Below are 26,896 nucleotides of genomic sequence, written 5' to 3'. Positions count from 1 at the left end.
AAAGAAAAGTCCTTATTAATAGCAAGTTTGTTTGTAGGGAGTAGAAAGAGCTTCAAGGAGTCTTTCCAGAGTACACTGAAAAAAACCAAATAGGTCAGAACGTAACACGTTTTTCTGCTTTTTTATAATAAGTGGACATTTAGTTTTCAGATACGCCCCTGCCTATCAACTAAAACCGAAGTAGATGGAACTTTGCAATGTCTACCACCTTTCATGTTCTGTTCTCCTGCCACTCTGCTAAATCCATCAGGGGTTCCTAATCTCCATCAATTACTCCTTCCCATTACTCTTCTCAGGGATTAAAATGCTTAGCAAACTCTTCAAATGCAATCAATTCATTCCTAACGTTGAAGGAGTTTATAGAGTTAGGCCCAATGTTTAAGGTTAAATTTAGTCTTATGTTGCTTGAATAAATACACAGCAAAATGATTTCCTGGGGTTTGGGATAGAAAAACAATCTATAGAGTTGTGTAATGCTTTCTAAGTCATTGGGAATTTTTTTCATGTATTGGGTCATGGGGCAAAGACAGTCACCAACTTTTGTCCACAAAAAGTATTATGTATAAAAACTTCCTGGTTCTAGAACAAAGAGGCATTTTATTGCTCAAAGCACAAGTAAGATATTTTCCTTCCATTTAGTATTGTTATACTAAAATAGCATACCAACAAAACCAGCTAGGTAACAGCATGACCAAGGTATATGAACAAAGATAAATTGTTTTTTATTAAGTATTCCTCCTGGGGGGGGGGGTGGTTAGAAAAAAGTTCTTCACACGTACGAAAATAATCCCAGATTAAGCCAAAGAAAACCATGTGGATTAATATTTTCCAAAACGGGCGGATTTTGAGTGGCAATTTTAATTTGAGAGTTTGTCAACCTATGCCAGGATGTGTTGTGGGTATATTTGGCACGGACAAAATGTGCAGCAAGAGGTGACCTGTCAAACAGCTGCTGTACAGTTACTCCCTCAAAGAGCACTTCCAACTTCTGGGATAATGTCTGTGTAGGAGAGAAAGACGTCAAAGCACCAAGAAAACCACTTGCTGTCAGAGCAGCAGCAAGTCCAAACCGTGCATCCCAGGTCGAAATCCCACCCGCAACTTCACGAGCCGGCCAGACTGCGGCTCCTTTCTACTATCAGTCTACCTAACGTATAAAAAATAAATACATAACCAGAGATCCTTGCCAACCCTCTCTTCCTTCTCTTTGTGACTCCTCCAAAGGCTGAAGGGATGTTAACAGCCTGCAGGCCCAGGGAAAGCCAAGCCCCACGCCGCAACACAGGCATCCAGGAGCCTCGCCACGGCCCGGGGGCCTCGGGCGGGCGTCCCCCACCCACCGGGCAAGGCTGGTCACTGGCCACACAAAGAAGCCGGCTGCCGGAGCCGGCCGCCGGGCTCGCCCCGGGGCCCGGCGCCTCCGCATGTGGTGCCCGCACGCCGGGAGGACAAGACCCGCCGGAAAATGAGGATTAACGCCCAAACCTGTTGCATGATGCGTGTCCCTTTCACCCAGAAATGAACAAGGGTGCTCGGGGAGGGTGGGGAGACGAGAGCGGCCGGGCAGTGCGGAACGAGGCCGCACCCGGCAGGCGGCGCGGAGGCAGAGGCCGCCCGCGGGGCTCCCACCTCGGGCGCTTTGTCTGCGGTGACGGCGGCGGGGCGCGGGCGCCCCTCCCTCAGCCGAGCGGCTCCACCGCCCCGCGGCCCGCGCCCAGGAAGAAAGCCGGGCCCGCCACCCCCGCCTCCTCCACCCGCCCGCGCTCGCCGCCCGGCCGCGGGGCCTGCGCGCTCCTCCCGCCAGGGCCGCCCGGGCCGCGCGGCGGCCACACTCACCTGGCTGGCGCTGGCGCTCGCGCGGGCGGCCGGCAGCTCCGGGGTTGGTGGGGAGGACGCGGGGACGCGAGCTAGGCGCGGGCGGAGGCGGAGGACGAGGCGGGAGGAAGGCGGGCCGGGGGCGGAGCGGGCCTGGACGGCGGCGGCGGCGACTCCAGCCACTCGCGGCAAATCGTGTCCCGGCCCCTCCGTGCGTCAGGCAAGGGGCGGCGGCGCGGGCGGCCTGGCGACCTCCCCGCACCCGCGGCCCGACCCGCGTCCGCGCGACCCCGCGCGCGCGCGATTAGCGGCGGCGCAGCGACCCCGCCCGGCGCGGAAGGGGGCGGGGCGGGCAGTCCCACCGGGGCTGCGGTGGGGGTGGGGCGAGGAAGGGGCCTCCGACGCACCCCGGCTGACCCCGAGAAGCTGGCAGCGCGCGGGGCTCCGCGCTGCCAAGCCCGCAGCGGTGTGGGTAACGATAGGAGCACTGGGGCTAGAGTCTGGAAGCCGGGTCTTAAGGAAAGACCCCGCTACTTGACGGCTTGCAAATCGTTTCTTTTCTCTGTCCTCAGCCTGACATATATAGGTTTGAGTATATGGTCTCCAAGATTTTCGAAATTCTAACCTCCACGGTCTGGAGAATGAAGGCAGCTGGGGGGAAATGGGTCGTAGTGAGGAAGGGCTGGATTCAGGGCATTTGTTTTTCTTTGGGGATTTTTCTATTGGGCGATCCAAAATTTATTCACAAATGGCCCTCTGATAATCCTACTTCCCTATCTTCACCAACCCTAGTTATTTTTCTCCAAATGTACTGGCTTCGGAGTCCTCGTTCTTCTAACTTTATTGCGCAAATCATTTTTATGTCATTTCCTGAATTCAGTTCAAAAGAGTCAGCAGCTAATATACACAAACAGGGCAACCATATGGTCCCAATCCCAGGCCTTCCGTATTACTCACTGTACCACTCGCTTCTGTATCACCTCATTCAATGGATAAAATCTTGCAATTCCAACAACTAGGCAATCAAATTTCTCTCCACTAAAGTTGTCTGATCAAAACCCCATGGATGAATCCTTCCGCTTATTTCTGTGACTAATAATCTGTCTCCACTATTTCAACCTCTTTGCCACTCTTTAGGTCAAGCTTTCCTAATTTCTGCTTCTGTTTCGTATGACTGCCAGAGAATGCTCCAAAACCACAGAGCCTCCCTCTTTAAAATTCTTCAGAGGCTCTCCACCTGGGCAATCAGGTTCAAGCTAATTACCATGGTATACAAGGCATTTTACCATCTGATCCCTAGACCTCTTCAGCTCCAGCTCTGACTCCCACCACATTTCACGTACAGATGCAACAGGTTCTGTCTGAGTATCTTTGTGTATTTACCCCCATCTGAAATCCATCCCTCATTTAAACAGGTGAACTCCTACTATCCTTCAAGATAATAAACTCATCATTATCTCTTTGGAATCTTACCTGACATCACCTCTTTTCTACACACCCACGTGCTCACCCTATACACTTACACTGAATTAAATACTCTTTCCTTTATGCCTTCATGAAACCTTTTATGTATTCGCTATGATTATCCTTAGTACTTTTTTCCCATTGCTTTGCTTGGTGGTCTTTTGTTGCTAGACTGAGTTCCTTAAAAGGATGCAGATTTTTGTCTAGTTCATTTTTGGTTCCCAGACCTAGCAAAGTGCTCAGCACCAAGAAGTTTCTCTTTGAATATTTGTTGAAGGTTGAGGCATTCCTTCCAGCAGACAAATGTTGAGCATCTATTCACCAGGAGGGAAATATACAGTGCAATCCACAGTCCCTGTCTTGTTAACCTTTCACAGTATTCTATTCTTCCTTAACAAAGTGGCATTCTCTGCTTATCATTTAAAGTTTATTAATTATTTTTGAGAGAGAGAGTGAGAGTGTGGGAGGGGGGAGGGCTGGAGAGAGGAGAGAGAGAATCCCAAGCAGGCTCTGCACAGTCAGCGTGGAGCCTAATGCGGGACTTAAATTCACAAACCGGTGAGATCATTAGTTGAAAACAAGAGACGTCAAACTGAGGGAGCCACCCAGGCACCCCTCTCTGCTTATCATTTAAAACCCTGGGGGCATCTGGTGGCTACATAGGTTAAGTGTCTGACTTCAGTTCAGGTCATAACCTCACGGTTCACGAGTTGGAGCCCCACATTGGGCTCTCCGCGCTGATTGCCTAGAGCCTGCTTAGGATCCCATCTCCCTCTCTCTCTGCGCCTCCCCCACTCATGGACACACATGGGCGCTCTTACTATCTCTCAAAAAATAAACATCAAAAAAAGGTTTTTTAAAAAATCCTGTCCTCCTACCATCCACATTCTTTCCTTGTTTTAATAAAGCAAGAACATGCCAAACGATCCATTACAGTAATTCCCAAACATCCCTGCCCTTCCTCTTTCCATACCCTCTAGCTCCATCCACACTGTATTACCCAGTTAGTAGATAAGGACTAACTGCTGTAACAGAAAAAACAACACAAAACCAAACAAAAGCCATCAGGTTGTAAATCCAGGGTGAAGTCTGGGCGCTGTATTTTCCAATAACTACTGAATTAATGAACATAGCTCCATCACTGAAATTCACTAGGCCTCGGAGTTCCTTTGGCTCTATGATTAGACTTCATTTTTGATATTTTTGTGATGAAGGTAAGCATATCCTTCTTTTCTTTTGAATTTTTTTTTAACGTTTATTTTTTGAGAGAGAGACAGAGTGTGAGTGGGGCAGGGTCAGAGAGAAGGGGAGACAGAATCCGAAGCAGGCTCCAGGCTCTGAGCTGTCAGCACAGAGCCCGATGTGGGGCTTGAACCCACAAGCTGTGAGATTATGACCTGAGCCGAAGTCCAACACTTACCGACATTTAACTGACTGAGTCACCCAGGCGCCAAAGCATATCCTTCTTTATACAGCCTATGTAGAAGTTGAGGGACTACTAGATCCTTACAAAGTAGCTGTCCAGCATAGGCACAAACTCCATGTGGTAGGGAACCACTCACTACTTTATAACGATATTCATCTTTGAACAATCCTTCTAGTCCTTACATTGAACTGAAATATGTCTCCTTATAAATTTGTAGGTAGCTATGGTATTGGGAGGAAATACCACTAGGTTTAAGTTCTGAGGCGGGGTGGTCAGATCCCAGTTCTATAACTTCCTAGCTGTATGAACTTGGACTAGCACAAAACAACTCCAAGTGTGAGTTTGTTCAACTCTAAAAGGGGAAAATAAGAATACTTTCAACCATTATTATAAATATGAATACAATGTGTATTAAAGGGCCCAGGGAATCTGAGTCTAGTACCGTGTATTTTTTTTTTTTTTTAACGTTTATTTATTTTTGGGACAGAGAGAGACAGAGCATGAACGGGGGAGGGGCAGAGAGAGAGGGAGACACAGAATCGGAAACAGGCTCCAGGCTCTGAGCCCGACGCGGGGCTCAAACTCACTGACCGCGAGATCGTGACCTGGCTGAAGTCGGACGCTTAACCGACTGCGCCACCCAGGCGCCCCATCTAGTACCGTGTATTGAGTACAGAACAGCCCCATTCCCCTTCCATACATAGCCTTTTAAACATTTGAAGTCAACAACCATAGCACATGCCTTCCCATACATACTATGCTTCACTCACATGTACCCTTCATCTCCTCCATACACTTTCATCTGATCATACCCTAGTGCCTCTTAAAAAGTGGCATCCAGAACTGAGTCCAATAACCCAGGTATGAAGAGAGAAATAGTGAAGTATAATTTACCACATTTTTATGATATTTCAAATTTCAGTCTGATATCACAATAACACTTTTCTACCACCTTATATTGTTCATAAACATCAAGTTTTGCCAACTAAAAACAAAAGTACCTCCAAATTCTTTTTAAGTCTTTAACACATGTATAGCTATAAAACCAAGTCTCCTTAAGCCTGTATTTGTGCAATTTGTTTTTGAAGACTGAGTTCAGATCTTTGCATTTATTCCTCTTAAATGCCTTTTTGGAAGTTATGTATCAGGAGTCCCTGCCAAATAGAAATCAGTGAAATGAGAATAACATTAAAGAAAAACATTCAGTGGTGGGGGGAAACCATCCCAAAGGCACTTTTGCAACCAATTCCTAAATTCCTAATTTCTGCCCTGCAATTTTCTTTGGGCTTTTTATTAAAAGCCACATTTAAATGTCATCTAAAATTAAGTAACTTTCACACTTGTCTTGTTTTATTTTTATAATAAGTGAATGTTGAAAGCACCTTTTATGTGCAATATGTTCCCCACACATTGTTCACTGGAACTTCTGAAGAACTCACTGTGAGGTAAGGCAGACCCAGGTGTTGTTAAAGCCACCTTACTGAAGCTCAGTAGGGTGAGGTAATTTGCTGAACAGTCACCCAACACCAAAATTGGTTTCTTGAAGAAACTGCCCCACCCACAGCCCATGCTGAAGGGGAGGCCCCAGGCAGTACTATTGTGCTGTGCAATCCCTGAGTCACTGCTAATTGCTGTGATCTATAACAGCCAGGTCACACCCATTCAAAAGTGACGGGGGGGGGGGGGGGGGGGGGGGGGGGGACTCAATCCAAAAAAGCTGGTCCAATCAGACAATCAATTGGGGATACTATCTCCCCAAGAGATCCAAAAGGAGACACAAAGGGTGCCCATAGGTGAGTAGGGCTCTGGCAGAATAACGTCAGCCCAATGACTAAGCAGAAAACATTCATTACACATTCAACTCTTATATTCAACAAATATTTATTAAGCATCTCTGGTTTAGGTGCCGGGGATACAGTATGGACAAAAATACACAAAAATTCTGCCTTGTGGATCTTGCATTCTGGTGGGTGGGACAGATGATAAATACAATAAATAAGTAAATCAAAGATTATATTAGAAGGCAATAAGTGTTGGATAAAAATTATGCAGGAAAGGGGACTAGAAAGTGTAAGGGGTAGGGTACAATTTTTAATAATAGGAATAGGAAAGGCCTCACTCAGAAGGTAGTATTGAGCTAAGGCTTGAAGCAGATGAAGCACTGACCCTGTGATAAAAAAGACACATGCAGTCAAAGCTAAGAGAATCAACTGGTAGTGGGCTGATCATAAAGCATACAATGAGAGACTAGCAAAATCAGGCAACTCCTAGAGCAGGGCATTCAAGATCTACCTGGAAGATTTTTAGCAACGAAGTGACCAGAGCATTTCCTCATATGGACTAGACCAGAGCCTTTGCTGATGGGGTCTCACTATTTTTATCTATCTATCATCTATCTATGTATCTATTTTTTTAAGTAAACTCTAAACCACAGGTGGACCTCAAACTCATACCCTGAAATCAAGAGTCACATGATCTATGGACCGAGCCAGTCAGGCACCCCACACAATCTATATTTTTAAAACACTCCTCAGGTGACTGGGATGTTCAGCAGGATGGGAACCCCTGCTCTAAGGAAAAGATTGGGGGCACCTGGGTGGCTCAGTTGGTTGATCATCTGGCTTCTGTTCAGGTCGTGATCTCTTGTTCGGTGAGTTCGAGCCCCACATCAGGCTCTCCTGGAGCATGCTTTGGATTCTGTGTCTCCTTCTCTCTCTGCCCCTCCCTTGCTCACTCTCTGTCTCTCAATAAATAATAAATACATACATACATAAATAAATAAAACATTAAAAAAAATTTTTTTTGAAGAAAAGATCTGATGCCTTGGGTTCTGAACACTCTCTAAATTTTGTGTTCCGGAAAACCCAACCCAGTGTGCATCCCTCTTCTAGGAAGCATGGTATTCAACTTCTCTTGTTTCTGGGAAGCCTGATATCCCTGGCTGAGATTTCAGTTTTTCTCACTTGCATACGTATTCTTTGCAAACCAAAGGAACAAGAACCAAATTCCAATGCTATTCCCTGAGGGCACATTGTTGAGTTTCTGTATATTGCCATCCAAAATTGCCTAACATACCACAGTCACAAAGCTATGAGATGGTGGCAGTGAAACTGTAGCACTGGGCTGTTATTCCTCAGGCTGCCACTCTCTCCTTTAGGGGCAAAACAAAATGAAAATTTGGGGGTATTTCTTTAACATTGCAAAATCAATATTTGAAAAATTGCCAAAGTATTCTATTTTATTATTATTATTTTTTAAATGTCTTTTTGGGGCGTCTGGGTAGCTCAGTCAGTTAAGTGTCAGGTCATGATCTCAGGGTTGGTGGGTTCAGCCCCGCGTCAGGCTCTGATCTGACAGCTCGGAGCCTGAAGCCTGCTTCAGATTGTCTCCCTTTCTCTCTGTCCCTTTCCCCACTTGCTCTCTCTCTCTCTCTCTCTCTCTCTCTCAAAAATAAATAAACATCAAAAAAATTTTAATGCCTTTTTATCACATCACTCATATTTTTAATGTTTGTTTATTTAGAGAGAGAGATCACATGCGTGCACAATCGCGCGCCCGTGGAGGAAGGACAGAGAGAGAGAGGGAGAGGGAGAGAATCCCTAACAGGCTCCTGGCTGTCAGTGCAGAGCCCAAGGCAGGATTCCATCTCAAACTGTAATATCACAACCTGAGCTGAAATCAAGAATTGGAAGCCCAACGAACTGAGCCACACAGGCACCCCCAAAGTATTCTATTTTAAAATCTAAAGGGATATAGCATTTGTTTTAGGAATGTAAAGTTAATATAATATTGAATTTTTAAGAGAAATATTTAAAATTTTTATTTAAAAGTCACTTTGAGTACTCAGTTTATCAGTTTTTACATTTGATATTTTAATTCCAAACTCAAAATTTCTCTTTCACTAAGGAAGTTAAAAAGACCTGTTTTGCGGGGTGCCTGGGTGGCTCAGTCAGTTGAGCATCTGACTTTGGCTCAAGTCATGATCTCAGGGTTCTTGAGTTGAAGCCCTGCATCAGACTCCCTGCTGTCAGAGCAGAGCCCACTTGGGATCCTCTGACCCCTTCTCTCTGCCCCTCCCTTGCTCACACTCTCTCTCAAAAATAATGATTAAAAAAAACAAAACAACAACAACAACAACAAAATCTGGTTTTGGTTTTGGTTTTAATATACTTTCATGGTCCTGAAGTTATATAACTAACATTTTCAAGGGTTTTTTTGTTGTTGTTGGGTTTGGGTTTTTTTGTTTGTGTGTTTTGGCTGCCTGTTAGTTCATCATCTAGGCCAATGTATTTGGAGTCCTTCATACAAAAGAACTTTTTCCAAGGCCAACATAATTTGCATTCACTTGTTTCAGGTAGGTTCCCCACCCCCCACCCCCCAAATTACACATTTACAAAATGTTTTTGTTAAACAGGCCAAAGGAAAGAGTGAAAAGCACTGTTTGATTTTTTTGTAAAATCAGCAAACGCTTTTCCTAACAAAACTGACTTTTTCTAGTTGTCAAGTCATGGAGTTTTTAAGTTGGAAGACCCCTGACCTATTCCAACATTTTCACTTTCCTGTGACCAGGAGAAGTTGAGCAACATACCTGATTCTAGAGTTAGTTAACAAAACACCCAAGATTAGAATCTAGGTTTCCCGGCCTAAATTAGTTGATATAAGCTGAAAGTATTTGAATATTTGTAGGACCATCCACATGCTTATAGAGGTGGTACATAATGTGGGCATACCACAAGTTTATCTCTTAAACATCAGTAGTGCTTTAAAACTATTAGAAATAATAGAAAATGAAATAAAATTTCAGACTAAGGGAAGGTCCTAATTTCAGCAATTTACTGTCACTCTTAATATAAACTTTGTAATAGAGATTACCAAAGGAGGTCACATTAAAAGCAAACAGTTTTAAATGCCTCTAGCAATATGCAATACATTATATAATAGAATACAGCAAACTGACTTTACCATTTTTTTTAGTTGTCTCTAATAAATTTTCTTCCAATAAGTACCATGAAATGTCAATATATGATACGCTCAGATACGTGTTCCTGAGTCAGAACTCTTTCGTTGAAAGTACTAAAGCCAATTTCAACTGGATTGGGATGAAGAGGTGATGGATTTTCTAGATCAATACTGTGGATTTTCTGGAATAATAGTGAGGTAGCTCAAGCACACTAAAGGAAGAATTGCATTTTTGGGTGTTACAATAGGCAGTCAGATTCTAAAAGGATACCTGGAAGCCAGCAAAGAGAAAGTCATGGCCAGCTATTGGGAAAGTCAGAGGCATGTGCTGGAAGCACTCCACAAGAGGCCAGATCAAATTAGACAGGCCCAAGATGGTGGGTACCATGATAGGAAACCCCTGAGCACATAAGGAAGAAAAGGTGGGAAACCTTGCTTCCAAGAAATTCTGGCCCCAAGTAATGAGTATTCCACCCCTTAATTAACAATCATCAGTAAAACATGGTTGCAGGGCTTGCAGTCCCCCTCCCGCTTTCTCTCTCTCTCTCTCTCTCTCTCTCTCTCTCTCTCTCTCTCTCATTCTCTCTTGCCAGCTCTCACATCTCCAGAGTATACTTTTGCTTTAATAAATGTTCTTACTTGTTTCGATCATCTGCTGCATTGTGCATCTGTCCTTGAATTCTTTCTCAGGACACTACCAAGAACCTTCCATGATATCTTTGAGATAGGCTGAGTTGAGGCCTCAGGGCCTGGGGTTCTGCCAGTTCACCCAGCAACACGCGGACCTCAGAGACCAGAGCAGAGACCAAAGCAAAGTCAGCATCTTTCTCAGCTGCTTCTGTCAAACCAGTTTCTCTGTGACTTGCCTTCGAGCTGTCCCGCAGCATACTGGTCTCTTTTAGACACACAAAAAGAGCCCTAGGTAGCACTATGTACACATCCTCCAGCTTAGGGGTAGTTCACGTAGGAACTGATATTTTGGGTCACATGAATGTTCAAACACTGTGAACAGTAGAACAAGATTGGCCTATGAGGTAGGCAGTTGGGTGTCATAAGGGGCAGTTCCCTTCATGGGAGGAAGTCTCCTCCTAAGGGACAGCCACATTACCAGGAAAAGGGGAGAAAGGGGTACCAGGCCAACCAAAAACAATAGGTATTCAGTGCAAAATGTGTGCTGCTCTAAACCTCACACTGGAAAGATGATTTTCATAAAAGTTTTTATTACTCAAATGTTAAAATTGAAAATTGTAAATTACTTCTAGTCTCATTATTTTGTATTAAAAACCTATACTCAAGTACCCTTTATCTGGTTTGTTGATGCTTCTTTAAAACACTAGCCTAGAAAAATCCTTCAATGTATTCATAATTCTGATAGGGAAATACACTTTTGTTTGATCAGGGCATTTTTACTTCTTGCATTATTAGTGTAAAAAATTTAGATCGACAAATATTTTATTCAAAGCTGAAGACGTAGAACACTGGATGGTCAAATTCAATTAACATAGTGAAAGTCAGGTCTCATTTAAAGAGTATTAGTTAAGTTACAGAGAAAGTTCTTTAGTTTCTGTTACATGGTATTTCAATACAGGGCTAGGTCCTAGTTATTAGTAAGACAGAAAAGAATGTTAAAAACAAGCTCGCTCCAAGTCATAAGGTTTACTTTGTTTTTCTAATGTGTTCCAGCCATCAGCCTGAATACAAAGGTCAAGAACATTTACCTCAGACACTACCAAAAAAAAAAAAAAAAAAAAAGGAAGAAAGAAAGGAAAGAAGAAAGAAAGAAAGAAAGAAAGAAGGAGAGAAAGAAAGAAAACTACAGGCCGATATGATCAAGCAATGTATTCTGCTCTCGAGTCAAAATCTGAGGCTAAATTGTTCCCTCCTTGCTTCAATTCTCTAGTGGTCAGAAATGGCTCTCTTGTTGATCTACATTAAAAAAAAAAAAAAAATCCCTATGTTCCTGAACAAAACAGGGACAAACCACATTTAAAAATAATCTCCACCCATTGTCAGGCTCTTTCCACTGTCACTGTCTCCAGCTGTTCTGGGGAGGTGTGTGAAGCTTCTCCATGACTCCAGCAGCTGAGTGGCAGCTCAGGAGAAATCCCATTGCATAAAGTCAGAGGAGACACTAACAACACAAAAGCAAAGAATTGATTGGGTTGTGGGATAAAGTGGAAAATGGGAAGAATTGCCTTTTGTATCAGTCCAACTTTTCCTCTCCTTCTGAATAAAACATTATTATGTAACAAAGAGCCTTTAAACCATTTCTTTCTTCTTTAAATTGGCAATTTGACAACTACAGATTGTGTCATCCTGGGTTAGAGCCACTTCTTAGGGTGTGGAGTTACTTGATTCTGGCACTGTGGATCAGTGTACTCAAAACATGTGACACAAGCTAGGTCTATGGCTCACTGATATTATCTGAGATTTAGGGGAGAAGAGAAAAGAAAAGCTTGTTTCTCTTTAGAAACTTGAAGAAAAAGGGCCCTAGTTGATCCTTCTTTTCCAAAACCTTAACTTTTGTATAAAAATCATGCAAATAAGCCAAGAAATACATTCTATCATCATTCCTAAAGGTGGAAAAAATTATAGTCCAGACTTTTCCATTGAAATGATGGCAGATTTGACACAAGAGCTGAAGCTGCTGCTCCGTTTACCCTCTCAAAAAACAATCCTGATGTCCTATCTGTACAGAAATTGTCCCTAGATCCTTCTGAGGGAGAGTGTCCTACTCTGGTACAGTGTTTGGAGATTGTGTTCCTGGTTATATCCAGTTGTGTCATTTTTATATCCTATGACCAACTTTTAAGCATTTTACTCATAAAACACGGTGAGAGTGAACAGAAACATGAGAACAGATATTCAATGATTAATTTGTCCATGAAACTAGAATGTGGTGCCAGCACTGCTTTAGGGACCTGGGGACAATGGTGAGGACACTGTGAGTTTGCTTTTGGTCTGATTGGGAGGCAGGAAACAAACCAAACACTCAAAGCAACAGGGTACATACTAGAGTTGTCATTAAATTCTACACAAAATGCTAACAAGACCTAGAGAAGACACTGCCAAGGCTTCTAGTGAAGGCCTCTTGGGGACTTTGATGCTTACACTGAGTCTAGTAGAATGAGCACTGTCTAGGCTGGGAGAAGGGAGAAGAAACAGAAGAGTGTATCAGGTGGCTGCATGTAAAAAACATGCTCCTTGCAGGAGAATTTCGAGTATTCTTGCTGTGTATGCATGAGCAGGGAGAGGACATTTAAGGGATGGAAATGTGAGCCAGGCGTGGAAAATTCAATAGCCTGCAAGGCCAGGCAGGTAATGTAAATGATTGAAGATGGCCAGCAGGTCTAGGTGCAAATGCATTTGCTGTGAGTGCCTGAGCAAATGGCTCACTAGGGGACACAAAACCGCTAAAAATAGTGCATGGAATTATGCTTACCTCCCCAAACGTGAGAGATTGCCTCTTCCCCATAACCTTGCCAAGATGAGTACTTAGTGTAATATTTCTCATTCATTAAATAAATATTAATTAAGGGCCTACTGTTGTGAAGTATTTGTACTAAGGATTGAAGATAGAGCAGTGAATAAAACAAAAATTCCTATTCTCATGAAACTTACATTCCAGTGAAGGGGACACAGACAAAATAAAGAAGTAAAAGGTGCAGGTGTCAGATAAATGCTATGGAGAAAAATAAAAGAGGGACAACTTATAGAGAATGGGAGATAGGTTGGATTTTATCTTTTGTTTGTCTATTTTTGAGAGACAGAGAGAGAGAGAGAGAGAAGGGAAGGGGCAGAGACAGAGGGAGACAGAGGATCTGAAGTGGGCTTGGCACTGACAGCAGCAAGCCCAGTGTGGGACTTGAACTCACAAACTGAGCCGTGAGATCATGACCTGAACAGAAGTCAGATGCTTAACCGACTGAGCCCCACCCAGGCACCCACCCCTAGGTTGGATTTCAGATATAATAATCAGGAAAACCTCACCAAGAAGGCAGCCATTGAACAAAGACTAGAGGATGTGAGAGAGGGAGCCATGCAGATATCTATGGGAAGAGCATTTCAAGCAGAGGGAAAATCAAAGGCCCTGAGTGAGGTGAGATCACACCTGCCAGGGAAGGGCAGTTAAGGGGTGAGAGGGAAAGGGATTGTATAGGATCTTTTAGGAAATTGTAAAGACTAAGGCTTTTGTTCTGAGCAGATTCAAAAAGCTTTCTGTGGTTTTGAGCAGAGGAGTGATAGGTGGGCTTTGTTATTTTTAAAGACTCACTCTGACTGCTGTGTGCAGAGCTGAATGCTTTGGGGGAAGGGTAGAAGCAGAGACCAGCTGGGAGGTAACAGCTACTGCTCAGAACAGACAGGGGGTGGCTAGGCAGGTGGCTAGGGTGGGGGCAGCAGGAATGGCAGGAAGTGGTTGGATTCTGGTTATATGCTCAAGATAGAGCATCAAGACTTCCAGATAGATTAGATGAGGGTGTCAGAGAAAAAGAGGGATCCAGGGATAACTATGGGGTTTTTGGTCTCAGTGATTAGAACAATCTTATTTCACATATTTTGGAAAATTGTGGGGATAAGCAATTTGGGCTGTGTGGATGGGAAGGGAGGGGGGCTTAATAATTTGGTTTTGGAAATGTTACTTTAAGATACTTATCAGACAATAAGCATACATTTAGAATAAGCAGCTGGACATATGAGTTTGGAGTTAAAGGAAGAGGTCTGAACTAGAAATACATATTTGGAATTTGTTAGTGTAACCTCTCTAGCCAATGAGGCTGGAGGAAAATCCCTAGAAATCAAGTAAAAGTGTTTGCAACAGGAGGGCAAGTTAGTAGCATTTGACAAAATTCTTCCTTCCTTCCTTCCTTCCTTCCTTCCTTCCTATAGGCTCCATGCCCCACGTAGGGGTTGAACTCACAACCCTGAGATCGAGAGTCACTTACCCTACAATGCCAGGCACCCTGAAAGTCCACCAATTTAAATGTAAATCTCATCCAAAAACACTTTGACCAAACATTCAGAAAAGTGTTTGACCAAATAGCTGGGCTCTGTGGCCCAGCAAAGCTGACACATAAAATTAACTGTCACAGCAAGTGAGAAGTGGCTATTGTATTTAGCAACATGGAGGTTCTTGGCAACCTTAGGATGAAGTTTTGATGGAATGGTGGGAGGAAAAAGCTTGATTCAAAGGGGTTCACAAGAAAAACGGAGGAGGTCGTTTTCCACTACAAACCAAAAAATGTCATTCTGGGTGCATAGGACCTGGGGGAGAGAAAACACAGTGGGCTGTAAACCCCGAGGCAGGCTGACTTGATGCTCGTTGCCAGCACCCAGAGAAAGCCTAGAGGCAAGGTGGAGAGCAGCTCTCTCCTGAAGCCAGAGATCTAAAAGGGGCATGTGGCTCCACACAGAAGAGGAGCTTTGGAAAAACAAAGCAATTTAAGCCCTCAAGATTCTCACAGATTAATATCAACTAAACAAGAGTTATTCATCAGGGGATATAAAAAATATAAGCAAGCAAATTATGAGTGTATCAGAAACAGCAAACATCAGATCTGTCCCCAGGGGTTTCAGATATTGGACTTATCAGACAAAGAAGATGAAAAAAAGAAAAACTTTATGAAACGTTTAAAGAAATAAAAGACGAAATAAAAGCAAGTAGTAAGAGACTGTCCTATATGACCAGGCATATTTGAAAACAAACCAATAAGGCTTTTAGAAATAAAAACCAGAATTGTTAAAACCTCTTGGGGGAGCCTAGGTTAACTGGGTTAAGTGTCCAACTCCTGGTTTCAGCCTAGGTCATTATCTTGCAGTTCCATGAGTTCAAGCCATGTGTCTAGCTCTACAGTGGCAGCATGGAGCTTACTTGGAATTCTGTCTCCCTCTCTCTCTGCCCCTCCCCCACTTGTTCTGTCTCTGTCTCTCTCAAAATAAACTTTTCAAGTTTTTTTTTTAATGTTTATTTCTTTTTTTTTTTTTTTTTTTTTTAAATTTTTTTTTTCAACGTTTATTTATTTTTGGGACAGAGAGAGACAGAGCATGAACAGGGGAGGGGCAGAGAGAGAGGGAGACAAGAATCGGAAACAGGCTCCAGGCTCTGAGCCATCAGCCCAGAGCCTGACGTGGGGCTCGAACTCACGGACCGCGAGATCGTGACCTGGCTGAAGTCGGACGCTTAACCGGCTGCGCCACCCAGGCGCCCCTGTTTATTTCTTTTTTGAGGAAGAGAGAGAGAGAGAGAGAGCAAGCACGAGTGGGGGAGGGGCAGAGAGAGAAGGAGACACAGAATCCGAAGCAGGCTCCAGGCTCTGAGCTGTCAGCATAGAGCCTGACACAGGGCTCGAACTCCTCAACTGAAAGATGCTGACCTAAGCGGAAGTTGGATGCTTAGCTGGCTGAGCCACCCAGGGGCCCCATCAAAACAAAACAAAACAAAACAAAACAAAACTTAAAAAAAAATTAAAAATAAGTAAAATAAGACATCTTGATTGGTTAATATACATAGTAGCTACAGCCAAATAAAAATATTAATAAATTATGCAACAGATCTGAAGAAACCAACTGGCAAGTATTAAGGATAAACAGATATGGAAATAATCATATGAGGTTACTAGGAAGAGAAAGAGAAAGCCCATTTCCTCCACATGCCTAACACTAACCAGGTGAGTGAAAGATAAAACACACAGTTCATACACATCAATAATGAGTCACCAAATGTTAGACTGATCCGAAGGGGTTGAGAAAATGGTAAAGCCAACAGAAGTTCCTCATCCCAGTTACCAAAAATAAATGTGATGCATAAATAGTGGAACCATTTACAATGTGCATGTTTTTTTAATATTAAATATAATTTATTGCCAAATTGGTTTCCATTCAACACCCAGTGCTCATCCCAACAGGTGCCCTCTTCAATGCCCATCACCCACTACAATGTGCATGTTTTAAGACAGGACTACAGTCTTCCTATACAACTAATCTTGCCTTTTGACATCACAATTGTCTTGTGGGTTGTTTCTTCTTCTGCGCCTATAAACATACTTAAGTTTCTATTTATTTATAAAAATGAAAATTCAAAGAATTCTTTCAAGCTATTATCTTCTCTTTCCCCTTCCATTCAGTGACAAATTTCTTGGGAAAAAAAAATCAACCAGACTTGAAATGATTATTTGTTCACTATTTGTTCATTCATTACTTTCTCCCTCCCCACTTAACCAACTGAAACAGTTCTTTCAAAGTTAACAATGACTACTTTCCATATTCAATGAATTTTCTTCCTCTCTTTCCTTTTTGTAGTACTTGATAATGTTAAGCATTCATTTCTTTCTTTTAATCAACAAATATTTATTCAGTTTTTACTAGTCTCTAACCTAGGCCCTGGAGACAAAACGAGAAGGTGGTTCTCTGATGACAAATGGTTTACCATCCACTTACGAAAGAAGACAAGTGCACACTGAAGTGAAATAAAACACTGAAAGAAAAAGTACAACCACAAATGAGGGAGTGTTCATTTCCACCTGGGGGAGTCAGGAAAAGCTTCACACTTGAGTTTTCCTGAAAAAATGTGTGCTGCCAGGTGGATAGATGAAGACTATGGCATCATTTGAGGCCGAGGAAGCATTATGAACAAAAGTACAGAGACATAAAGCATCCAGGTATATGGTGCTGGGACCACAAACAGCTCAATATACTTAGGGCAAAAGAACCAAAATTGACATAAGGCTAGAATGCTAGGGGATAAAAAATCATGGAAGGCTGTGAACTCATTCAAAGAAGTATGGACTTTATCCTATGGGCACTAAGCAGGGTGCTAAAGGGATTCTTTTCTTCTTCTTCTTCTTCTTCTTCTTACTGTATTTGCAATTTAGAAATAATCCTCTGACAGAAAGGTGGAGGGTGGATCAGAAGGCTTTAAAGCTGGAGGAAGGAGACCATTTTGGAAACTTTTCAGTTCTGAATGAGAGGGTCTGATCTAAGAAGAGTCAAGCAGGTGTGAGAGATGGTGAACTGAGTGAATGAATGACAGTCCCATCAGGAGAGAGAGGAGCAGGTTTCAAGAAGATGTTCTCAGAGATGAGGAGTGTGGGCTGGTTGGGCATCCCAAAAGGTGTCTACTTCAATTGATGACCATGTATTACTTTTTGGCTCTCTTATTTTTGTTGTTTTTATAATACTGATTATTTCCTCATTATAAAATACATAACTTTCATTGCAGATGATTTGAAACATCTTGCAAAGTAATAAAAGCCACCAGTGATCTGAAAATTTAGATGATTATAGGACATTTTATTTATTTTTGATGTTTGTTTTATTTATTTATTTTTAATTTATTTTTGAAGGAGAGAGAGAGACAGAGCATGAGTTGGGGAGGAGCAGAGAGAGAGGGAGACAGAATTCAAAGCAGGCTCCAGGCTTTAAGCTGTCAGCACAGAGCCCGATGTGGGGCTTGAACTCACAAACCGTGAGATCATGACCTGAGCGGAAGTTGGACACTTAATCGACTGAGCCACCCAGGCGCCCATAGATGATTATAAGACATTTTAAAAGTGTGAGCTATGCAGTCATGTACATTCTTCAAAAACTTTAATATTCTATGTAGAATGTTATATACTGCCTTTAAAATTTAATTGTATACTATAAGCACTGTCCTGCATAATAAGATAATCTTTGAATATATCACTTTAATGACTGCACAGTGTTTTATCCTATAAATGAACTATACTTTATTTACCTATTGATGAACATCAAGATTGACTTTTGTTTTGGTATCAGATATAATGTTGTGATGAACACCTTTGCATACAACATTAGATTTCTCTGATTATTTCCTTGAAGTGAAATTACAGTGCCAAATTTATGAACAATAAGTCTCTTGATTGACACACTGTTGTATTGACAAACTGTTTGTATTGACAAACTGTTTTTCAAATACACTGTCCCAGTTTACATTCCCATTAGCACTGAGAATTGCATTAAAATTTTTTTCTTTTCTAGGTTTACAGGCAAAGGTTTCTTCCTTTAAAAAAAATTTTTTTAATGTTTATTTTTGAGAGACAGAACACGAACAGGGGAGGGGCAGAGAGAGAGGGAGACACAGAGTCTGAAGCAGCTCCAGGCTCTGAGCTGTCAGCACAGAGCCTGATGCAGGGCTAGAACTCAGGAACTGCAAGACCGTGACCTGAGCTGAAGTCAGAGGCTTGACCAACTGAGCCACCCAGGCGCCCTCGAGGTTTCTTCTTTTAATTTGCATTCCAGAATTACAAGTTAATATATTTATTGGAAATTTATATTTTCTTGTTTTGTGAATTGTTCCTTCACGTTCTTTGTTTTTCTATTAGAATTTTTTTTCCTCATTTCTTTTAGTTCTCTTTTTTAACTTTTTAAAGTCTATTTACTTATTTATTTTGAGAGAGAGCACAAACAGGGTAGGGGCAGAGAGATGGGGGAGAGAGAAAATTCCAAGCAGACTCTGTGCTGTCAGTCAGTGCAGAGCCTGATGAGGGACTCAAACTCATTAACCCTGAGACCATGACCTGAACTGAAATCGGGAGTCGGATGCTCAACTGACTGAGACACCCAGGTGAATTACTTTACAGCTGTATATATTCATTTATATATATGTACTTATTTATTTTATAGCTATATGTATTTTATTTATTTTTTCCTTTGGAAGCTTTGGTTTCCTCTCAACCACTTCTCTTTCTATGTCTGTGATACTATTTTATCCTATTTCCTATTTCTTGGTCTATTTCCTTATGATGTCTAGTTGACACTTCCTTCTTCAAATAGAGACGTTTGTCATGGTCTTTGGCCTTTTTCACTCATTGTCCTTATACTCAGAGAGTTCATCCATTCCAAATATTTCAGTGTTTGTAAATATTGACTCTCTTAATCTAAATTTTTTTTCTGAATAATATATGTACATAGTATCAAATTCAAAAGTACAAAATAGTATACAGTGAAAAATCGGTCTCTTTTTCTCCCTGATCCCTAGCCATTTTATTTCTCTCCTAGGAGGCAACCACTATTTCAGTCTCCTGTGGAGCCATCTAAGACTATTCCATGCATTTACAAATATTCACACAAATATCAGCAAGCTATGTACAGTGTTCTACATATTACCATTTTAACTTAACAATAGTTTTTGGAGATCTTTTCCTACCAGCACACATGAGACACATTGTATTTCATTATGTGAATATATCATAACATTTTAAAACAGTTTTCTAATGCTAAATAAACATTTAGTCTGCTTCAAATCTATTACAATTGATTATAAACATTATTTTGTTCTTATAAGTACTTAGAACTAGAATTGCTAGATAAAAAACTATGTATGTTTGTTATTTCAATTAATTGTTATAAAATTGCCTTTCACTGACATTGTACCAATTTGCATCCCCTTCACCAATGCTTGGAAATTGTGTTATAAAATTTTGGGGGTTTTGCCAGTCTGCTAGGGAAGAGCATCTCATCGTAGTATATAATTGAGGATTGTTGTCTTTTTTGTACATCTAAGAGAAATCTATACTTCCCTTTTAGTAAACTATTTTTTATATTCTTTGTGTGTTTCACTCCTATTTTGTTTGAATAGTAGGTCTTTTTTCCTTTAAAACATTTTTTTTTTTCAACGTTTATTTATTTTTGGGACAGAGAGAGACAGAGCATGAACGGGGGAGGGTCAGAGAGAGGGAGACACAGAATCGGAAACAGGCTCCAGGCTCTGAGCCATCAGCCCAGAGCCTGACGCGGGGCTTGAACTCACGGACCGCGAGATCATGACCTGGCTGAAGTCGGACGCTTAACCGACTGCGCCACCCAGGCGCCCCTAAAACATGTTTTTTAACATTTATTTATTTTTGAGAGACAGAGAGAGGCAGAGAGTGAGCGGGGGAGGGGTAGAGAGAGAGGAAGACAATCTGAAGCAGGCTCCAGGCTCTGGGCTGTCAGTACACAGCCTGAGGCAGGGCTGGAACCCACAAACCACGAGATCATGACACGAGCTGAGGTTTGATGGTTAACCGATTGAGCCACCCAGGTGCCTCAGTAGGTTTTTTTTTTCTTATAAATTTATAGGAACTTGCTTCTGATATATGTTTTATACATTACATCTCAATTTTCAGTTTAGATAGGATGGGTTTTTTATGTTCCATTTTCTGCAGAGCGTCTGTGGTTATTATGTAAACAAGTATACCATTTCTTATGGTTTCTGAATTTGTGTTGTACTTGGAAAGCTCTTGCCATGTTGTTATTATTGAAGACAAAATTTTCCAATGTTTTAATTTTATATGGAGTTATTTTTATATCTAGATCTTTGATCTATCTGGAATTTATTTACATGCAAAGTTTAAGATAGGAGTCCAATTTTTTTTCCTAAGTGGTATCCTCTCACTGCAACACTATTTGTTGAATAATTTTACTTTCCTTCCCAATTTGATGTGCTATTATTATCACCTTATGTTTTGTAGTCTATTTCTAGACATTATACTATGTTACATTGATGAACATAATCCAAATATTTTAATGACTGTAGTTTTATATTATATAATAGGGAGTCCCTTTACATTTCTGTTGTGAATTTTTCCTGGCTATCCTTATTTCTGAACTTTAGAACCAGCTTGTCTAGTTCTAAATTTTAAGAATTCTTACTGTTATGTTGATTGCAGTCAGGTTAAATTTACAGATTACATGCCTTTTATTTATTTATTTATTTATTTATTTATTTTTCTGATTGCTGAGGCTAAGACTTCCAATACTATGTTAAACAGTGGTGAGAGTAGACATCCCTGTCATGTTCCTGGCCTTAGGGGGAAAGTTCTCAGTTTTTCCCCAATGAGGATGACATTAGATGTGAGGTTTCATATATGACTTTTATGATGTTAAGGTATGTTCCATCTATACTTACTTTCTTGAGGGTTTTTATCATGAAAGGATGCTGACAAATGCTTTTCGTCAAATGCTTTTTCTGCATCTATTGAAAGGATCATGTGGTTCTTAGCCCTTTATTAATGTGATGTATCACATTGACTTGCAAATATTGAACTATCCCTGCAGCCCAGGAATAAATCCCACTTGACCATGGTGAATTATTCTTTTAATGTCCTGATGAATTCCATTTGCTAGTATCTTATGGAGAATTTTTGTATCCAGTTTCATCTGGGATATTGGTCTGTAATTCCACTTCTTAGTGGAATCTTTGTCTGGTTTCGGAATCAAGGTAATGCTGGCTTCATAAAATGAGTTTGGAAGCTTTCCTTGCATTTCTATTTTTGGAACAGTTTGAGAAGAATGGGTATTAACTCAGCTTTTAATGTCTGGTATAATTCCCCTGGGGAGCCATCTGGCCCAGGACTCTTATTTGTTGGGATTTTTGTTACTGATTCAATTTCTTTGCTGGTTATGGGTCTGTTCAATTTTTTTTTTTAATTTCTTCCTGTTAGAGTTGGTAATATGTAAATGTCTAGGAATTTGTCCGTTTCTTCCAGATTGTCCAGTTTGTTGGCATACAATTTTTCATAGTATTCTCTTTTTTTTTTTTTTTTAATTTTTTTTTTCAACATTTATTTATTTTTGGGACAGAGAGAGACAGAGCATGAACGGCGGAGGGGCAGAGAGAGAGGGAGACACAGAATCGGAAACAGGCTCCAGGCTCTGAGCCATCAGCCCAGAGCCCGACGCGGGGCTCGAACTCACGGACTGTGAGATCGTGACCTGGCTGAAGTCGGACGCTTAACCGACTGCGCCACCCAGGCGCCCCCATAGTATTCTCTTATAATTGTTTATATTTCTGTGGTGGTGGTGGTGATCTCTCCTCTTTCATTTGTGATTTTTATCTGTTTGGGTCCTCTCTTATTTATTTATTTATTTATTTAAGAAGTCTGGCTAGGGGTTTATCAATTTTGTTTATTCTTTCAAAAAACTAGCTTTTAGTTTCATTGATCTGTTTTACTGTTTTGTTTTGTTTTGTTTTGTTTTAGATTCTATGTTATTTCTGCTCTAATCTTTATTATTTCCCTTCTTTTGCTGGGTTTGGGCTTTGGGCTTTATTTGCTGCTGCTTTCCTAGCTCCTTTAGGTGTAAAGTTAAGTTGTGTATTTGGGACATTTCTTGCTTCTTGTGATAAGCCTTAATTGCAATGTATTTTCCTCTTAGGACTGCCTTTGCTTCATCCTAAAGGGCTTGGACTATTGTGTTTTAATTTTCATTTGCTTCCACGTATTTTTAAATTTCTTCTTTAATTTCCTGGTTAACTCATCATTCTTTACTAGGATGTTCTTTAACTTCCACGTATTTGGGGGCTTTCCAAGTTTTTCTTGTGGTTAATTTCAAGTTTCGTAGTGTTGTGATCTGAAAATATGCATGATAGGATCTCGATCTTTTTGTAGCTGTTGAAGGCTGATTTGTGACCCAGTATGTGATCTATTCAGAAGACTGTTCCATGTGCAATCAAGAAGAATGTGTATTCTGCTGCTTTTGGATGAAATGTTCTGAATATATCTGTTAAGTCTATCTGGTCCAGTGTGTCACTCAAAGCCATTGTTTCCTTGTTGATTTTCTGTTTAGATGATTTGTCCACAGCTGTAAGTGAGGTATTAAAGTCTCCTACTAATATGGTATTATCAATGAGTTTCTTTATGCTTGTTATCAATTTATATATTTGGGTGTTCCAAGTTGGGCGCATAAGTATTTATAACTGTTGGATCTTCTTGGTGGATAGACCCGTTAATTATGATATAATGCCTTTCTTCATCTCTTGTTACAGTCTTTGTTTCAAAATCTAGTTTGTCTGATATAAGTATGGATACTTCCATTTTCTTTTTATCTTCATTAGCATGGTTCTCCATCCCCACACTTTCAATCTGCAGGTGTTTTTAGGTCTATAATGAATCTCTTGTAGGCAGCATATAGATGGAAATTGTCTTTTTTTTTTTAATCCATTCTTGTATCCTATGTCTTTTGATTGGAGCATTTAGTCCATTTATATTCAGAGTGATTATTGGAAGATATGAATTTAGTGCCATTGTGTTACCTGTAGATTTGATGTTTCTGATGATGTTCTCCAGTCTTTTGTAGTTTTGTTGCTTTGGTCTTTTTTTTCTCCACTCAGAGAGTCCCTCTTAAAATTTCCTCCAGGGCTGCTTTAGTGGTCACAAACTCCTTCAGTTTTTGTTTGTCTGGGAAAGTCTTTATCTCTCCTATTCTAAATGACAGCCTTGCTGGATAAAGGATTCTTGGCTGCATATTTTTCCTATTCAGCCCATTGAATATTTCCTGCCACTCTTGTGTGGCCTGCCAAGTTTCAGTGGACAGGTCTGCTACTGTGCTTACCACAGCCTGCTTTTGTAAATAAAGTTTTATTGAAATAAAGTCATGTTCATTTGTTTACATTGTCTATGGTTCCTTTCTCACCATAACACTGCATTTTGAGTATTATAACAGTGATTGACTATCCCGCAAAGCCTAAAGTATTTACAATCTGGTCCTTTACAGAAAAAGTTTGCAGACCCCTGGTAAAGAGTAGCTGCAAATAAGGGTGTGTTTGGTAAGAGATGATATTTTTCCAGGCTTATAGGAGGGGCCCGAAGCAAGTGAATAATGACATCAATTGAGAAGCTGAGGCACTGTCAATGAGAAGCAATAAAATCTATTGCTTAACACTGGCTCTGGAGCCAGTCTGCCTTGGTTTAAATCATAAGTTTATCACTTATTAGCTATGTGACCTTAGGTCAGATTCTGTGCCTTTGTTTGTTGTATAATGAGGATAATAATCATATGTACCCCATAGGATTGTTGTGAAGATTAAGTTAACACATATAAACCTCCTGGACTAGCATCTGGTAAACAGTGAGTTTCACTAACAGCTATTACATTAAACAATTCTGATATAATTTTGTATTTCTAAAGTATTTAAGACAAAAAATGGAAAAATATTTATTGAATTAGTGCTCTGATAATCAAGATAAAGTGAAATATGTCTGACCAAGGCTCAGGTGTAAGGAGAAATTATGATGTATTTGGAAGACCACAGGCAGAGATCTGTCTGGTTTTAGATAGGTAAAAGGAAAACCATAAAATGTCACCTAATCTCTGAAGCAGAAGAAAAACTACAAATCCCATAATTGAGTGTTTATTTGTATTGCTAAGGTAATGTACAACTGTAATAGTAATTCTTTGGATCTTTTTGAAATTTTGCTAATTTAAATAATATCTGATATTTGTTGAAATCACTGGGCGAGTCCAGGTTTCTGTTTATAAAGCTAAATCCATGAAATCTAAATATAAATATAAAAATTAAAATCAATTAATTATTTGTGGGCATTACTGGCTTTAAAACATTAAAAAAGCATTTTCTGTGATTTAGTATGATAGATGTGTTAATCCTCTGTTGCTTTTCAGCCTTACTTATTCACCTAAAATGTGCTACACTCTGCACATTACAGGATTATGTTAACTGATTTATTTATGTGTGTGTGAGTTTGTGTGTGTGTGTGTGTGTGTGTGTAATTGTATTTGATCTTTAATGAATACAAAATGTTTTCTAAAGAGCTAAAAGCACTTTACATACATACTGCATCAGTTAATTTCAAGACTATGTTCTAATGTGGGGAGAGAATTCATGGTTTTTTTTTCCAGTTAAAAATTTTAAAAATAAAAAATAATACGTTTTTCTTCTTGTTTCAAATCATGCTCATAGCTATTAATGTACTCAATCAGTTCTGAGACAGAGTAGGTATCAATCCTATCTAATTGATAAGGAAGCCAAAGCTCTGAAGGATTAAGGGATTTACTGGAGGTTGTGAAACTGTCTAGCGCATCCCAGAATCCAGAGTTGGTTCCCAGGGCCCACTGTTTACTGTCTACTTTGTAAGTTAACTTTGTGTTGAATTCTCTTTTTTAACTCATCATATTATAGGAATTTTCCTTCCTAGGTCTGTCAATCTAGTCCACACATGAATTGGTTTTAGAGTCAGGAGTTCAGATCTACTAACTCTCAAACCATGATACATGCCACAGCCTTATAAATATTCTATCAAGCAAAAAGATTTGTTTCCATTTCCAGATCTGAACAGCTAAGACCATACACACAAACCATAAATACAGTTAACCATATTAATCACTAGGAATTTTTCACCCTATAGAAATTTCATGTGTATTCAGGAAAAACTCACATATCGGGGAGATTTTTACACTGGAAAAGTTCGTTAAAAACAATATTTTGAACTGAGCTGCTGGAAGCCGAGCTACCCAGCCTGAGTGGCAAAGCCCGGGCTGTGGACGGATTGGTGACTGCAAGGCGGCCCACTGACAGTGAAGCTTCTTGTACGCCCGCCCACTTTTAGGTAATTTGGCCTTAAAACTACCTGGGGTTGGGGCACCCGGGTGGCTCAGTCAGTTAAGCATCTGACTTCAGCTCGGGCCATGATCTCACGGCTTGTGAGTTCGAGCCACACATTGGGCTCTGTGCTGACAGCTCAGAGCCTGGAACCTGCTTCAGATTCTGTGTCTCCCTCTCTCTCTGACCCTCCCCTGCTCGCACTGTCTCTCTCTCTCAAAAATAAATAAACATTAAAAAAAAAAAAAAACTACCTGGGGTATTGTCTGTTGGGGAATTGCCCTTGGCAGGCCCCCTAGGAAAAGAACCATTAGGGAAGAAAATAAGGTTCTGCAAGAAATTGTGCAGCCTTACGCTTAGCCCTTGTCATCCCCTATGGAGACTCTACTTACAGGAAGGATAGTCTCATACCTTTGCCAGCAAAGAAGGCCTGTAAAGGGGAGGCATATGGATTTGAAAGCCTCACTCCGGCAACTAAGGAGTGTATCTCTGGGCACAGGTGATTTCAACCCCTAGGCCCACCTGGCCCCCCGGAGGCATTCCAGATGATGACTGAACCTAGTTGGTTAAGCTACAGAATGGTTCATTGGTTCCTAGGTGCATTGTCTCTCTCAGAATGTATGAGGCATGGGTTTCTAAGGCCTTTTCAGCCCCTTTCTGGCACCTCGGACTGAGGCAAACACATTGTTTTTCTGGCCTCATGTGGTTAGGAGGTCACGTCCCTGTAACTGTTCCACTTGAGGTGTTGAGAAATGGAGGGCCTTTTATGAGAACAGCAAAGCAAATGCTTGTAGATGATAGATAAACGCAGATGCATAATGGAATAATGTAAGAAATTAATCTATAATCAAAGGGTATGTGGGAAAGTTAGGGGAAAATCACCATGTTATTTCTTAAAG

At 40.9% G+C, this 26,896-nt stretch overlaps 1 protein-coding gene across 6 annotated transcripts in view; it reads right to left on the bottom strand.

The window, feature by feature from the left end:
* Positions 1–10,325, bottom strand: part of SESTD1 (SEC14 and spectrin domain containing 1) — a 171,021-nt gene extending 160,696 nt beyond the window's left edge. For 2 of the 6 annotated variants that reach the window (XR_007154798.1, XM_047871082.1), the window contains exon 1: positions 10,304–10,322. The gene's annotated coding sequence lies outside the window, so the exon portion shown is untranslated. Of the gene's footprint in view, positions 1–1,485; positions 1,650–1,836; positions 2,099–10,303 lie in introns of those variants that run through there. The other 4 variants (XM_047871087.1, XM_047871085.1, XM_047871083.1 and 1 more) reach the window with 4 other exon arrangements.
* Between the last annotated feature and the right edge of the window lie 16,571 nt (positions 10,326–26,896).

Source organism: Prionailurus viverrinus, chromosome C1 (genome assembly GCF_022837055.1).
Source record: "Prionailurus viverrinus isolate Anna chromosome C1, UM_Priviv_1.0, whole genome shotgun sequence".
Lineage (NCBI taxonomy): Eukaryota > Metazoa > Chordata > Mammalia > Carnivora > Felidae > Prionailurus > Prionailurus viverrinus.
This window is presented reverse-complemented; position numbering and strand designations above follow the sequence as displayed.